This window comes from Aedes aegypti, unplaced genomic scaffold (assembly GCF_002204515.2).
Source record: "Aedes aegypti strain LVP_AGWG unplaced genomic scaffold, AaegL5.0 Primary Assembly AGWG_AaegL5_hic_scaff_1871_PBJ_arrow, whole genome shotgun sequence".
NCBI classification, from domain to species: Eukaryota; Metazoa; Arthropoda; class Insecta; order Diptera; family Culicidae; genus Aedes; species Aedes aegypti.
The window spans coordinates 96943-113903 of record NW_018735347.1 but is presented as its reverse complement, the minus strand read 5'-3'; the positions used below and the strand labels follow the sequence as shown (position 1 = coordinate 113903).

The 16961-nt window shown below is 37.1% G+C and overlaps 1 protein-coding gene across 4 annotated transcripts in view; it reads right to left on the bottom strand.

Moving 5' to 3' along the window:
* The window catches only part of LOC110680809 (lateral signaling target protein 2 homolog), a 69839-nt gene that overhangs the window by 35161 nt on the left and 17717 nt on the right, over positions 1-16961 (bottom strand). Inside the window, exon 1 of one of the 4 annotated variants that reach the window (XM_021856588.1) lies at positions 7692-7998. The exons of the other annotated variants lie outside the window; for them this stretch is intronic. The gene's annotated coding sequence lies outside the window, so the exon portion shown is untranslated. Of the gene's footprint in view, positions 1-7691; positions 7999-16961 lie in introns of those variants that run through there. 4 annotated transcript variants of the gene reach the window in all.

Below are 16961 nucleotides of genomic sequence, written 5' to 3'. Positions count from 1 at the left end.
CGCAGCTTCTTGTGCAGTCCTTAGTAGGCCCGACTTTCAGTGATGTTTATGTCAGCCGCCAGCAAGGATCCAAGGTAGACGAACTCGTCGACCACCTCGAACGTATCGCCGTCTATCGTAACACAGCTACCTAGGCGAGCCCTGTTGCGCTCGGCCCCTTCAGCTAGCATGTACTTTGTCTTGGTCGCATTCACCATCAGTCCAACCTTTGCTACCTCGCGTTTCAGGTGGGTGTACAGGTCTACCACCTTTTTAAATGTTCGGCCGACAAAGTCCATATCCTCCGCGAAGCAAACAAATTGACTGGATTTCGTAAAAATCGTACCCCGGCTGTTATTCCCGGCATTCCCGATAACACCTTCTAGCGCAATATTGAACAACAGGTACAAAAGTCCATCACCTTGTCGTAGTCCCCGGCGGGATTCAAACGAACTCGGCTCCAAATGTTCGCCAGAATCCTTAACACAATTTTGCACACCGTCCATCGTCGCTCTTATCAGTCTCGAGCAGGCATTGCAGAATTCGCGCTCATTTGAGTATGAAGCACGATCAAAGCAAGCAAAGAAAAACATCCCATCTGTTGCGATCCACGATAGTCAATGTAACAAGTCTGATAAATAGGAGCAGCGAACGAGAGCTACGTTTGTTTACCGTTGGGGATAGGTGTTTTACTTTACTCGTACGATAAACAATCCCCGAACTTCCGATAGCAATAGTGTCTCCCAGGTTTGAAGCTTGTTTAGAGGGGTTTTGTCATGCACTGCTAACCCCTCGATCTGATCAAAGTTTGTGCAGTGTACGATAAACAGTTGCTCATAATGTGCTGCATGTTATGATAGTTACAGAGAGCGATACGTGAGAGATTCTCTCAATTTTCTCAGGATTAAATCACTGAGATAGGCGCAATCTAGGAAACATAACAGCTATCGGTGAAGTGGAAAAAATGAGTTATATGACATCTACAAAAAAGGTGACAATTTGTATTGTGAGAACTTGCGAGCGATCACCATTTTAAGGCGAAGTAGGCCGTCATTGAAATTTGTACGTACCGTTGATGATTGTTGCTAATTCATCTCACGATTTCGAATCAAAGAAAATCAGTTGGTTTTGCACTGAAATATCTGAAAAAGCATCAGCATACTTTATGCATGTTAGCGCGTACAGTGATTCTTTTTCAAGTCAATATAACCTATCAAGACTGAGTTTTATCACCTCAAAATGCAAGCTGAAAAGTCATCATTGTTGCCAAAACGAATGACGGGCTACTTAGCCTTAAATGGGGCCTACAAAATGTAATCTCACCAGGATCTTTCGTCTTCTGCCACCTGTAGTAAATGTATGTAGATATGTGCGACGAAAGATTAACCACGAGTTCGCGTCGGCGAACCCAGTGCTCAGAAGGAGACGAAAGCTGGACGGACTCTTCAAAAATGATGTACACTTCGGATCCGGTTGGTACAAGAAAGCGTGGAGCACAGCGATTTAGGTGGACGGGCCAAGTGAATTTGAAATTGAAAACTAAATAAATGAAAAATGAAATGCAGCCAATGCAGTTTTATAATCTGTGTCGATATTGATCATTCGTCATCTGGATCCGGAGATATTCCAAAATTCCTTGGGGGCCGACGCGTAGTCATAGCCCACGTAAATTTGTCAGGCAACAGAATTTTTATCGTATTCGAATATTCAGTGTTCAGAACAATACATTAAGGTGAGTATGTTTCAAAAAAAATGAAGCAATTTGGTACCGCAGTCTTTGAGTAATGAGCATTTCGGTTGGCCAGCGTGGTACCTAGCTAAATAAAGATCTTGAAAACTTGAAAAAACATCATATCGTAATTTTTAGATAAGGCGGTGTGAATTTTTATGTGGTAAAAAATGAAGCTTACGGTAAAGGGGTTGACTGAAACGAAACAAATATTTTACCGATTTTTCAATTATCATCTAAATGATCAAGGGGAAAAGGGGTATAAAAAACTAAGCAATTAAATTGAAAAAAAAATCTCGATTACTTTTTCAAATCGACGTAAGGAACTTTTATACGATTTTGAGAAAAATAATTAAGAAGAATCACAATATGTATTTTAAAAATGTTTTAAAATGAATCCCATTTTTAACTTTTTTTTCGCCGTGAACATCGCTTGAAATTTTGCATACAAACAGCTCGCGTTTATATTTTAGAGATCTTCTGTTATTTCCCACAAAAAAACATGATATCATAAGGATACACATTTTAATTACTTACGACGTTTTTGTACCAGTGTGAAATCAACTCAAGTTAGTAGTGTTTTGTTTCGATTCTTGCTTCGTCTCTCTGTCTATCCATATAACGGAGCATCGATATAAGTGGATAGTTTACAAAAGTTGAAATCGCTTTGTACATCCATAAATTAAACGTTCTACAAGTACTAAGAGTGAAATGTCGGATTTATTAAAAATATTCTGGAGATTTCCACACTTTGATCAAAAATATTCGAACTGCCTCGTTAAGTACTGAACACAAGCAAAATAATGAAAGTGACGAGGCAAAAATTCAAAATTAGATATGAGTTAATCTGAGAAATGCTCATAGTTTTTGACGAACTTTTCGAGTCTGTTTTTTTAGAACAGAACTATACATAAAACAAACGTTCGATGACAATGGAAGCACACCGCCACCGCAACGCTTCATTGATTTAGCTCCATAATTGCACGAACCCCTAACCGTTGCTTGGTGGCAGCGTAAATACGTTTTCGCATCGGTGGCATTCCCAAGTGCGGTGGCCACGTTGTGTTTTATACGTCATGCACATGGGTACGAGTACCTGTTCGAATAGGGACAACCCGTAGGAATGAAACCGCGTAAACATGGCTTGGCAAATTACGGTAGGTATATTGCATGTATAGTGTACTAGGATGGCCCAGAAGGATCAAACTTCAAACATCAAATTTTACACACCCCAAATTTGTTCATTTGGACACCCATGAGCTACTGTGAAAATTTTACCGAAATCCTACAGCTCTGAGTGGTAGACTAAACGAGTATGAAGTTTGTTTGAAGAACACTGGTAAATATTGTCACATTATTAACAATCATAAAACAAGTGTGTGGCCCACTGTGTTTGTCATAACTGTTTTTCTTAAGATTGTATGCCAATCCGCAAAAGTTGGGACAATCGATTGTGATGGCGCTTGCTTTGTTGTTCGTTTTTGCCGGTTTCGATAACAATTTGATTCACTGTTTTCGACCACAGATGGCTATGTCGATGAATTTATTTCACCATTGATTCGAGTCCAACAAATCAAACAGATAAAAAATATTAAATTTCTATGTAAAGTAAACTGAAGAATATAATGAAAAAAAAAACAAATTCATCTATTGTTACAGCATCACGTTAAATTTTCAACTTGATGGCAATGCATTAATGTTACAAGATCGTGTAAATTTAAAGTGCATTAGATTGAAAAAATAAGAGAAAGTTCGTTGACATTTCAGTATATTTTGATGCTACAAATATGTGCCTGAAAATAAACTGAAATTCACAAAAAAAAATCTAGCTGCGCAGATTTTTTTTCATATGACAACAAAATGAACAAATTTGGGGGGCGTACCTTAAAATTTTTACGGTTTGATATTTGCCATACAAATATGGACCACCTTAATGTTGCACCCACCACCACGACAGCCCTTCTATCTTCCGCAGAGACCAAGCAAACCTTATCGACCGCCAATTGATTGCACAACCAAAGCAAACAGGCAACGGACTGATTTGCTGTATAAGGCAATATTACAGGTTGCTGGTTGACGAGCTTCGAAAACTGACCTCCACAAGGCACAAACGCTGCAACCGGCCTTCGTGGTCTGTCGTTTTTTGTATCATTTTTTTTTTTGAGACCACCACAGCATAAACCATCATTCGAAGCTTTGCGGATGTTGGAAAGCCAGTTATAACATTTACGGAAAAGTGAAACCGGGCCTGTGCGTGTGCGTCATATATTGTTCGTTGTTTCTTAACGTCAAGGACTCACGTATACTACTCCTGTGCAACTTGAACCTATGTACGAACAGTACATCATATTTGCAATTAAGCCTGTTTCCAACAGCCGGTAAAATGAGCTTGGCTGGTTATTTTCCACTCACTGTTCAGAATGTTTTGTTTTGCATGGTGTCATGACCGTAATCATTGCCTCTCAAATTAATGCATAAAGATGTCGAATTGTGCCGGTATATACCCTGTACACATGCAAATTGTCAGTGAAGATTGGATTTATGAGATCAATTCAAACTAGATTTGCACAAATACTCATGAAGTATAACTAACAAGAATATAGTTTACATAAATGTGATAAGGCCCAGAATAGGCCCGAGTGTGAAGGGCCTAGATATTATTCTTTTTTACCGAGACAAAATAATTCTAAATTTCCAAGAACGCTAATAACCCTTTTCCAAATATTGACATTCTATGATTGAACAATGCTCCGCAGTTGCAGAGCAAATGTTCTGCAGTATCATTTGCAGTTTGACAAAAACGACAATCAGAGGACTGGATTTTTTTCCAATTTTATTTTAAGTGATACCTACTTGGGCAGTAACCGGTAATCAAGCCACCCTGAGATTTGTTTTATTAAGATGTAAAAGTTCGATGACAGAAATACAAAATATCGATGTTGTTGTGTCAAGAATACCTTCCACACATCGTAAAATAGAGTTGTCATAAAAATCCACAATAAATTTGAGTCAGAAATTTGCCCAAAATAGATTAAATTGCAATATTCTCAAAAATTATCATAAAAAGAAACTTTTGCTTAACTCTACTTTATTAGTTTTTAAACTCGTCCTTTTAAATACATTTTCTTGAAGAATGCAAAAGAAGAACTTTTAGTATTACAAACACCCAAAATTTAATTTAAAAGTGGTAAACTATAATTATAACATGCCTAAATTCATCATTGGTTGAAAACCTTTTATGATAAAATTGCGTGCAGAGTGTGTCTGCCATCAAAAGACCTACTTGTACACAACATTTATTTTACCCAGATTGATTCAAAATCCTAAAAGTTTCTCAAAAGTTTGCAAAGATTGTTTTAGATATTACTTTCTAATATGAATTTGAACTTGAGGTTTTCCGGGTAATCGATTTTGACGTTCACAGCAAAAAAAGAATGAATTTTAAACGATATGTAAAACGATTAGCTTTCAAATATACACGAATTGAAATCGGAATACGATTGAAAATTAAATCAAAATACATGCACATTCTTCTTCTTTCTGGCGTTACGTCCCCACTGGGACAGAGCCTGCTTCTCAGCTTAGCGTTCTAATGAGCACTTCCACAGTTATTAACTGAGAGCTTACTATGCCAATGACCATTTTTGCATGTAGATATCGTGTGGCAGGTACGAAGATACTCTATGCTCTGGGAAGTCGAGAAAAGTACCAACCAGAAAAGATCCTCGACCGGTGGGTTCGAAATACATGCAGATACATTTAGAGCATTAAAAAGCATCGAAAAAAAAATTTGTATCAATACAAACTTTTCTCGCAATGTATTTTTCAGTGATTGGTTGAAAAATAATGCTCCAAATATGTGCATGAAAATAAATTGAAATTTACAGAATACTTTTAGCTGTGTTTCTCCTTCATCTTCTTTCTGGCGTTACGTCCCAACTGGGACAAAACCTGCTTCTCAGATTAGTGTTCTTATGAGCACTTCCACAGTTATTAACTAAGAGCTTTCTTTGCCGATTAACCATTTTTTTGCATGTGTATATCGTGTGACAGGTACGAAGATACTCTATGCCCTGGGAATCGAGAAAATTTCCTTTTTACGAAAAGATCCTCGACCAGCGGGATTCGAACCCATGACCCTCAGCATGGTCATGCTAAATAACTGCGCGTTTACCGCTACGGCTATCTGGGCCTTAGCTGTGTTTACAACGCTTGATTTTTCTATTTCTTGATGTATCATTTGCAAGCATTTCAATGAAAGCGTCCAAATTAATCAAATAATTGAATTGCTCAATTAGCGTTATGGCACGCCGCTGCCGAAAATTTGTTGGATCGTTTTACTGTTATATCTACTTAGTTGTGTATAGTGATTCAACCAAATTGGGCAAGCTTCAAGTAAATCAAGAAATATACTCATAAAATGGATCATCCTAACTTAACCCAACCTAACGAAAAACAGGTGACAAAAAAACGGGAAAGTACCATTTATTTCAAGCATGTCCAAGCTACGTCATTGCTCGGGTCTATTAACACACACGCGTACATGTAACGGCAAGCTCGAATCGAATGAGAGCTTGTAATTCATTGACTTTTATCATCCGACGCGTCCACTGTCTACAGCGAAGTTTGTTCATTAAGGGTAGATGTACCAATTATAGCAATAGTGCAGTCGACTCTCCACATCTCGATATTGAAGGGACCATATCGAGATAGGGAGAGAGCGAGACATTGAACAATTTTTTAATGAATCCTAGATTGAAAACCATTCCGTTACCAGGAAAATAAAAAAAAAAACAAACAGTCGTCTAGTCTAGTAACCTTTGATAATAGGCATATCGACATACGAAGAGAAAATCGGGAATGAAAATCACATTGAGATAAGGAGGATATCGAGATATGGAGAGCAAAAAAGTATGCAGAATGAAGGGACCGCAAAAATCATCGACTTTGGGAGAGATATCAGTGGCGATTCCCTAACCTCAAATCTACCTGTTCTACGTATAGAAACTTTTGAATTTTCACAACAAATGCGTAGTAGAGAATGGCCTAAATAGTCGATTTCAATCATTTGTATTTTGAATTAGATAGTAAATTCGCCAAAATATCAATTTCTAGTAACGTAGAACAGGTAGATTTGAGTTAGGGAATCGCCCCTGAGAGATATCGAGATGTAGAACATCGAGATGTGGAGAGTTGACTGTACCAATTATGACAATAATGAGAACAAAATAAGATTTATCCTATTGTGCTACTAGAATAAAATGGCTGATTTTCACAGGAATGATAAAAATATTTGTTTTTGATGACAACTCTGCCTTGGTAAGAATAGTCATGCAATACGCTTCGAAAAATATACATTTCCATATGTTGTCTCACACATATGCAACTCTCTTAGCATTTTGCTCAAGGAAACCCGTACCGAAATTTACGTTTTCGTCCTGTAAAATTACTTCAACCTATGAATGTATGTCGCCTAGTCAGTAAGAGCAAACGAAAGAATTTAGCTGGTGAGTAACAAATTTGCCCCCATTAAAGCTGTTTTTTACCATATTTTGAATTTTCACAACATTTCGTCACATTTTCGATTAATTATTTATTCCTGGTGTATGCCAGGAGCAGTATTCCCATAAGACAACGGATTTATCTTAGAAACTTAGAAGCTTGAAGTCAGCTTATTACTAAAGCTACTTTTTTTGTATTCAAATCCTCTGAGCAGAATCTCAATAGAGAAACAACAAAGTAGATTGGAGTACCTTGTACCTTACAATTCCACCCTAATTGTTATTAGGGCGGAATTAAAAGGACAAGGTACTCCAATCTATTTTTTTTTGTTTCTCTACTAAAACTGTTTATTATGTCTGTTTCGCAAGACTTCAAACTAGTAACTAACATCAACAAGTCATGCATACGTTTCAGAAACGCGGCTAATATCTGATCTTTATTCACACTGTTGGTATATTGCATCCATAATTGGTATACCTACCCTACTATGTGTTTTCCCTCTTTCATCAAGGCATCATTGCGCTCGAACTAACTACTTCCTGAAACGGGGTTTAGTTTCTTTGTTGTTCGGAAAGCGCGTGCGGCGATGAAGTCGCTGACTCTCGAGAAAGTTTCCACGGCATTCCCGTCACCAGGTGCGCACTTGTCTGTTGGCTTGACGACAATCGACAAGGTGCATGGAAAGTGACGTTTTCTTGAAAGCACGCCACAGGTGTGTTGTTTCATTTATCTCTGCTGAAGAAACACTGAACTATAAAAAAAACGCCATAGTTACACGCATGCAACGTGAACAGCACTAGAGACAACCATAACCAACACCATTAACCACAAATGCTAGATTTCAGACGGTATTATAACAGCACCAAAGTATCACGTCGCAATTGGAACAGGTTTGTCTGAATATGTTTACAGTCGAGAATAACAATCATGAAGGTGACGTCTATTGCGCGCTGCCGGGTGTTTAGAATCGCTTCAGGAACGTGATAACATCGGGGGTATTTTTGCGGTAGGCACTGAATTGATTGGATGTTATGTATAGAACTATTTAGCACTCAGTACACCCAAAAATCTTAATAGGGGAAGACGGAGTAAGAGCGCCCGCCGGGGTAAGACGGACCACCTTTAGTTTGGCGTGAGAACGGCGATTTTCTTGAAATTTCACCAAGCACTTTGCATAAACACAAGATTTTTGACATTTCAAAGCATTAAGGGTGATACCAACATTATTTTTTTCATAACAAATGTCAAAAACAAAGTTTTTGCTTGTAGATACTGAATTTGATCTAATTTTAACAAATGCTCACTTAAGGGTTTCGGAAGGGATTTTTTTGTCAAAACATAACAAATTACCCGTCCATGCTTTAAGGCGAAGTAGGCCGTCATTGAAATTTGTACGCGTCGTTGATGATTGTTGCTAATTCATCTCACGATTTTGAATCAAAGAAAACCAGTTTGTTTTGCACTGGCACAGCTGAAAAAGTATCAGCATACTTTACGCATGTTAGCGCGTACAGTGATACATTTTCAAGCCAATATAAACTATCAAGACTGAGTTTTATCACTTTGAAATTGCAAGCTGCAAAGTCATCATTGCTGCTAAAACGAATGACGGGCTACTTAGCCTTAACATAAATGTGAAATATGCTTCAGTGAAGTGATATATGAATTGTAAATTTTTAGCTTTGAAATAAGGCTCTACTTGTGAAAGCAAGCGGGGTAAAACCGACCACTGTTGATTGGGTAAGACCGCCACCCCTAATGTATACCAAATATAATGTCTAAACCATTTTAAAAGTTGTAACTACGTTGTACATTACTATTCAAGTTAAATAAAATCAATTTTGTGAAAAATACAAACTTAATTCGCATATTTTTGAAAAATATGGATGTCTAAAGTAATGATAAGTATATATCTAAGTTTTTTGATATAATTTACTCTTAAAATGATTAAATATCCACTTTAATCAATGTAGAATTCATAAAACAATATACTGTTTAGAATAACAGGGATCTGATAAAATTTTTCGCAAAATTGTGAACGAAAATCGAGGTGGTCGCTTTTACCCCGTGGGTGGGCGGTTTTACCCCGTCGCTAAAAATAATCTTGATAAGAAATCACTTTTTCAAGCTTCAAGAAATAAATATTTGTTTACAAATACAAAGCCTGTAATATTTTTTGATCATGCCGAAGGCTTCAAAAAAAGACATGCTGCATCGAAAAAGGATTCATTGATTCTTGATTTTGACATGTGAATTAAATTGCTTAGGCGGGCGGTCTTACCCCGTCTTCCCCTACTTAGATTTTGTGTAGGACTCGTGCATTTACCGGGAATAAATGACTTATGTGCAAATCTCTATAGTTGGGTAAACGCTTTCACGGTGGAGTGATAGAACTTTTATAGAAAGCTTAGACATGTTTTGTACTATTGAATCATTGTCAGGCCCAACATTTTTGAATCGCGGGCCAAAACGATAGTCTATAAAAAGACTTGTTTATGAAAAAATGAAAAAAGATACTTGCTGCTGTGCATCTTATCAAGGATTCTGGGAGAACTGCGCTCATCTAGACCAGTATTGCATAGGAATCTTGCCCTGAATTCCGTCAGAATCCAACCTGTGCCTGAAAGCCTTCCTTGAATAGTAGTGCGAAAATCTTGCCTATGATTGCCGAGAATCATGCACCAGATTCTGAAAAAAGATGTGCATAGAGTTCTTTCAGAATCCTCTTCAGGAGTGTATAAAATTGCTGTCTAGGATTTCATATGAATACTATTAATACTATTATTTATCATATTAAGTATTAATATGAATCATATTAATACTATTATTGAATCAGTCATACCTTGACCATTGTTATAACTATATTCCAGATTCAGTGTTTATTTTGTCGAGGACATTTCTAAAGATTTTGTGATAATCCTTACCTAATATTTCAATAATCCTGCCCAAGACTAAGTTTGATTTTTTTCGCGGGCTTCACATAATTAAGCCGTGGGCTAGATTATATAATATATAATGCAGTAGTTCAAATACGTAAGCAACTAACATCCACAAAAAAAAGTTTACCATTTTTTTGGGAAATGAACAACACATACTTTTTTAAATATTGCTTAAATTCATCCCACAATTATCACCTAATTCTTCTTCTTTTTTTTCTTCTTGGCATCATCGTCCTCACTGGGACAGAGCCTGCTTTTCAGCATAGTGTTCTTATGAGCACTTCCACAGTTATTAACTGAGAGCTTTCTTTGCCAAAGTTGCAATTTTCGCATTCATATATCGTGTGGCAGGTACGATGATACTCTATGCCCAGGAAGTCAAGGAAATTTCCATTACGAAAAGATGCTGGACTGACCGGGAATCGAACGCAGACACTTTTTTTTCCTAATCTGTAGAGCCTTTTAACCATTGCTTCCATTATTTAGGAATATTGTGGTATGACCCATATTTTATTTGGTGCTCATCAAATGTCCTTCCATAATTGAGATGTGTTGGACATTGGTTGATTGTGTCACACTGTCCCAACTGGGCACAACTCTTTTTATAAAGTCTATTACCCCATTAGGACTACCTTGCCAAATTTCTAAGGGCTCTAATAACCCTTTTCCGAATGTTAACATGCTTTGATTAAGCAATGCTCCGCAGTTGCAGAGTAAATGCTCAGAAGTTTAATTTTCAGTTTAAAAAAATGACATTCAGAGGATTGTATTTTTCCTATCTTTTTAAGATGATACCTACTTGGGCAGTGAACGCCGTGATACATCAGGCCAGTTATTACCCTAAGATTACCTTTAATAAGATTCAGTATAGCCCGGGCTTTAGCTAGACTGGGTTTTATGAATCTTTTCGCTGGCTTGGATGTATCCGTGGCGTTCCAATTGGATTCTACCATGGACATTTCCCAATTTTTCAGTTTCATCCTGAGAGTGCACTCAGGAACACCACAGAACGGTTCAGGGCCAACAAAGCTCGAAGCTGCACCCTGTCTTGATAGATTGTCGGCAATTTCATATTCCTCAATTCCACAATGGCCGGGCACCCAGAACAATGTAACTTCGTTCCTACTGGTCAATTGCTTCAGAGAAGGAATGCATTCCCACACTAACTTTGATCTACATGTGAATACCTTTAGATCATTCACAGCTCCTTGACTGTTCGAGAAAACACAGATGTTTGCAAACCTATAGTTTCTTTCAAGACAAACATTTGTACAGTCAATGATGGCTTGTATTTCAGCTTGAAACACAGTGGGACTGCGCCTCATAGAGATTACCTTGCTGATATTAGGACCGAAAACCCCAGCTCCGGTACTGTCGCTCATCTTTGACCCGTCGGTATAAAATACGATAGAACGTGGACGTATACTTGGCCCACCATAATCCCATATATAGCGCCTTGGTTTAACCACTTTAAAGAGAACATCATAGTTGGTCTTCGTTGTCATCCAATCTTCTATTGTTTTCATATCTGAATTCAAATTGAATTCCTTAATGATCTGCATGTGACCAATCAAATCATCATCTAGTTTATCATAACGAATAAACTGCAAGGCATTTTTTTGCAACTGGCATTTTAATGAATTGATGCAAAGGCAGTATATTAAGGTAGAGCTGTGCAAATATCGATATTATCGATAATATCGATATAATCGGATCAATTCTATTGATAAAATATCCGATATCTGTCCGCCCGATATTTTCCGATATCGATAAACTATTGTCGGTCCGATAACAAATCCGATAATCAGAACAGTATTTATTGATTATATGAATAAATTAATCCGATAATTCAATGGAATTTTAGATATCCGTTGAATATGACAAAGCATCACTACAAAATTCATTTAATTGAGTTCATTATTGCATTAATTGATGTTCGTTTTTGCTTTTAAACATCTTTTTTTCAATTATCGGATATCGGTTCGATATCGATAATGTCAATTATCGAACCAACATAATATCGCCGATACCGATAAATGCTCACAGTGCACAGCCCCTGGGAGAGAGAAACCGATACAAAATTTATGTACGTCATAGTGAGCCGAGATTCTGCTGTCACGAACTGTCATTATGAGCCCAGATCTTGAAGAATGGACAAACATGAAAACAGCGCGTAACTGATCAAAACATATTTTTGCATTTCAACAAAGTTGACAACAATCGGTTGAAAATTAATTCCTGCACATTATAGCAATAGTGCAGTCGACTCTCCACATCTCGATATTGAAGGGACCATATCGAGATAGGGAGAGAGCGAGACATTGAACAATTTTTTAATGAATCCTAGATTGAAAACCATTCCGTTACCAGGAAAATAAAAAAAAAAACAAACAGTCGTCTAGTCTAGTAACCTTTGATAATAGGCATATCGACATACGAAGAGAAAATCGGGAATGAAAATCACATTGAGATAAGGAGGATATCGAGATATGGAGAGCAAAAAAGTATGCAGAATGAAGGGACCGCAAAAATCATCGACTTTGGGAGAGATATCAGTGGCGATTCCCTAACCTCAAATCTACCTGTTCTACGTATAGAAACTTTTGAATTTTCACAACAAATGCGTAGTAGAGAATGGCCTAAATAGTCGATTTCAATCATTTGTATTTTGAATTAGATAGTAAATTCGCCAAAATATCAATTTCTAGTAACGTAGAACAGGTAGATTTGAGTTAGGGAATCGCCCCTGAGAGATATCGAGATGTAGAACATCGAGATGTGGAGAGTTGACTGTACCAATTATGACAATAATGAGAACAAAATAAGATTTATCCTATTGTGCTACTAGAATAAAATGGCTGATTTTCACAGGAATGATAAAAATATTTGTTTTTGATGACAACTCTGCCTTGGTAAGAATAGTCATGCAATACGCTTCGAAAAATATACATTTCCATATGTTGTCTCACACATATGCAACTCTCTTAGCATTTTGCTCAAGGAAACCCGTACCGAAATTTACGTTTTCGTCCTGTAAAATTACTTCAACCTATGAATGTATGTCGCCTAGTCAGTAAGAGCAAACGAAAGAATTTAGCTGGTGAGTAACAAATTTGCCCCCATTAAAGCTGTTTTTTACCATATTTTGAATTTTCACAACATTTCGTCACATTTTCGATTAATTATTTATTCCTGGTGTATGCCAGGAGCAGTATTCCCATAAGACAACGGATTTATCTTAGAAACTTAGAAGCTTGAAGTCAGCTTATTACTAAAGCTACTTTTTTTGTATTCAAATCCTCTGAGCAGAATCTCAATAGAGAAACAACAAAGTAGATTGGAGTACCTTGTACCTTACAATTCCACCCTAATTGTTATTAGGGCGGAATTAAAAGGACAAGGTACTCCAATCTATTTTTTTTTGTTTCTCTACTAAAACTGTTTATTATGTCTGTTTCGCAAGACTTCAAACTAGTAACTAACATCAACAAGTCATGCATACGTTTCAGAAACGCGGCTAATATCTGATCTTTATTCACACTGTTGGTATATTGCATCCATAATTGGTATACCTACCCTACTATGTGTTTTCCCTCTTTCATCAAGGCATCATTGCGCTCGAACTAACTACTTCCTGAAACGGGGTTTAGTTTCTTTGTTGTTCGGAAAGCGCGTGCGGCGATGAAGTCGCTGACTCTCGAGAAAGTTTCCACGGCATTCCCGTCACCAGGTGCGCACTTGTCTGTTGGCTTGACGACAATCGACAAGGTGCATGGAAAGTGACGTTTTCTTGAAAGCACGCCACAGGTGTGTTGTTTCATTTATCTCTGCTGAAGAAACACTGAACTATAAAAAAAACGCCATAGTTACACGCATGCAACGTGAACAGCACTAGAGACAACCATAACCAACACCATTAACCACAAATGCTAGATTTCAGACGGTATTATAACAGCACCAAAGTATCACGTCGCAATTGGAACAGGTTTGTCTGAATATGTTTACAGTCGAGAATAACAATCATGAAGGTGACGTCTATTGCGCGCTGCCGGGTGTTTAGAATCGCTTCAGGAACGTGATAACATCGGGGGTATTTTTGCGGTAGGCACTGAATTGATTGGATGTTATGTATAGAACTATTTAGCACTCAGTACACCCAAAAATCTTAATAGGGGAAGACGGAGTAAGAGCGCCCGCCGGGGTAAGACGGACCACCTTTAGTTTGGCGTGAGAACGGCGATTTTCTTGAAATTTCACCAAGCACTTTGCATAAACACAAGATTTTTGACATTTCAAAGCATTAAGGGTGATACCAACATTATTTTTTTCATAACAAATGTCAAAAACAAAGTTTTTGCTTGTAGATACTGAATTTGATCTAATTTTAACAAATGCTCACTTAAGGGTTTCGGAAGGGATTTTTTTGTCAAAACATAACAAATTACCCGTCCATGCTTTAAGGCGAAGTAGGCCGTCATTGAAATTTGTACGCGTCGTTGATGATTGTTGCTAATTCATCTCACGATTTTGAATCAAAGAAAACCAGTTTGTTTTGCACTGGCACAGCTGAAAAAGTATCAGCATACTTTACGCATGTTAGCGCGTACAGTGATACATTTTCAAGCCAATATAAACTATCAAGACTGAGTTTTATCACTTTGAAATTGCAAGCTGCAAAGTCATCATTGCTGCTAAAACGAATGACGGGCTACTTAGCCTTAACATAAATGTGAAATATGCTTCAGTGAAGTGATATATGAATTGTAAATTTTTAGCTTTGAAATAAGGCTCTACTTGTGAAAGCAAGCGGGGTAAAACCGACCACTGTTGATTGGGTAAGACCGCCACCCCTAATGTATACCAAATATAATGTCTAAACCATTTTAAAAGTTGTAACTACGTTGTACATTACTATTCAAGTTAAATAAAATCAATTTTGTGAAAAATACAAACTTAATTCGCATATTTTTGAAAAATATGGATGTCTAAAGTAATGATAAGTATATATCTAAGTTTTTTGATATAATTTACTCTTAAAATGATTAAATATCCACTTTAATCAATGTAGAATTCATAAAACAATATACTGTTTAGAATAACAGGGATCTGATAAAATTTTTCGCAAAATTGTGAACGAAAATCGAGGTGGTCGCTTTTACCCCGTGGGTGGGCGGTTTTACCCCGTCGCTAAAAATAATCTTGATAAGAAATCACTTTTTCAAGCTTCAAGAAATAAATATTTGTTTACAAATACAAAGCCTGTAATATTTTTTGATCATGCCGAAGGCTTCAAAAAAAGACATGCTGCATCGAAAAAGGATTCATTGATTCTTGATTTTGACATGTGAATTAAATTGCTTAGGCGGGCGGTCTTACCCCGTCTTCCCCTACTTAGATTTTGTGTAGGACTCGTGCATTTACCGGGAATAAATGACTTATGTGCAAATCTCTATAGTTGGGTAAACGCTTTCACGGTGGAGTGATAGAACTTTTATAGAAAGCTTAGACATGTTTTGTACTATTGAATCATTGTCAGGCCCAACATTTTTGAATCGCGGGCCAAAACGATAGTCTATAAAAAGACTTGTTTATGAAAAAATGAAAAAAGATACTTGCTGCTGTGCATCTTATCAAGGATTCTGGGAGAACTGCGCTCATCTAGACCAGTATTGCATAGGAATCTTGCCCTGAATTCCGTCAGAATCCAACCTGTGCCTGAAAGCCTTCCTTGAATAGTAGTGCGAAAATCTTGCCTATGATTGCCGAGAATCATGCACCAGATTCTGAAAAAAGATGTGCATAGAGTTCTTTCAGAATCCTCTTCAGGAGTGTATAAAATTGCTGTCTAGGATTTCATATGAATACTATTAATACTATTATTTATCATATTAAGTATTAATATGAATCATATTAATACTATTATTGAATCAGTCATACCTTGACCATTGTTATAACTATATTCCAGATTCAGTGTTTATTTTGTCGAGGACATTTCTAAAGATTTTGTGATAATCCTTACCTAATATTTCAATAATCCTGCCCAAGACTAAGTTTGATTTTTTTCGCGGGCTTCACATAATTAAGCCGTGGGCTAGATTATATAATATATAATGCAGTAGTTCAAATACGTAAGCAACTAACATCCACAAAAAAAAGTTTACCATTTTTTTGGGAAATGAACAACACATACTTTTTTAAATATTGCTTAAATTCATCCCACAATTATCACCTAATTCTTCTTCTTTTTTTTCTTCTTGGCATCATCGTCCTCACTGGGACAGAGCCTGCTTTTCAGCATAGTGTTCTTATGAGCACTTCCACAGTTATTAACTGAGAGCTTTCTTTGCCAAAGTTGCAATTTTCGCATTCATATATCGTGTGGCAGGTACGATGATACTCTATGCCCAGGAAGTCAAGGAAATTTCCATTACGAAAAGATGCTGGACTGACCGGGAATCGAACGCAGACACTTTTTTTTCCTAATCTGTAGAGCCTTTTAACCATTGCTTCCATTATTTAGGAATATTGTGGTATGACCCATATTTTATTTGGTGCTCATCAAATGTCCTTCCATAATTGAGATGTGTTGGACATTGGTTGATTGTGTCACACTGTCCCAACTGGGCACAACTCTTTTTATAAAGTCTATTACCCCATTAGGACTACCTTGCCAAATTTCTAAGGGCTCTAATAACCCTTTTCCGAATGTTAACATGCTTTGATTAAGCAATGCTCCGCAGTTGCAGAGTAAATGCTCAGAAGTTTAATTTTCAGTTTAAAAAAATGACATTCAGAGGATTGTATTTTTCCTA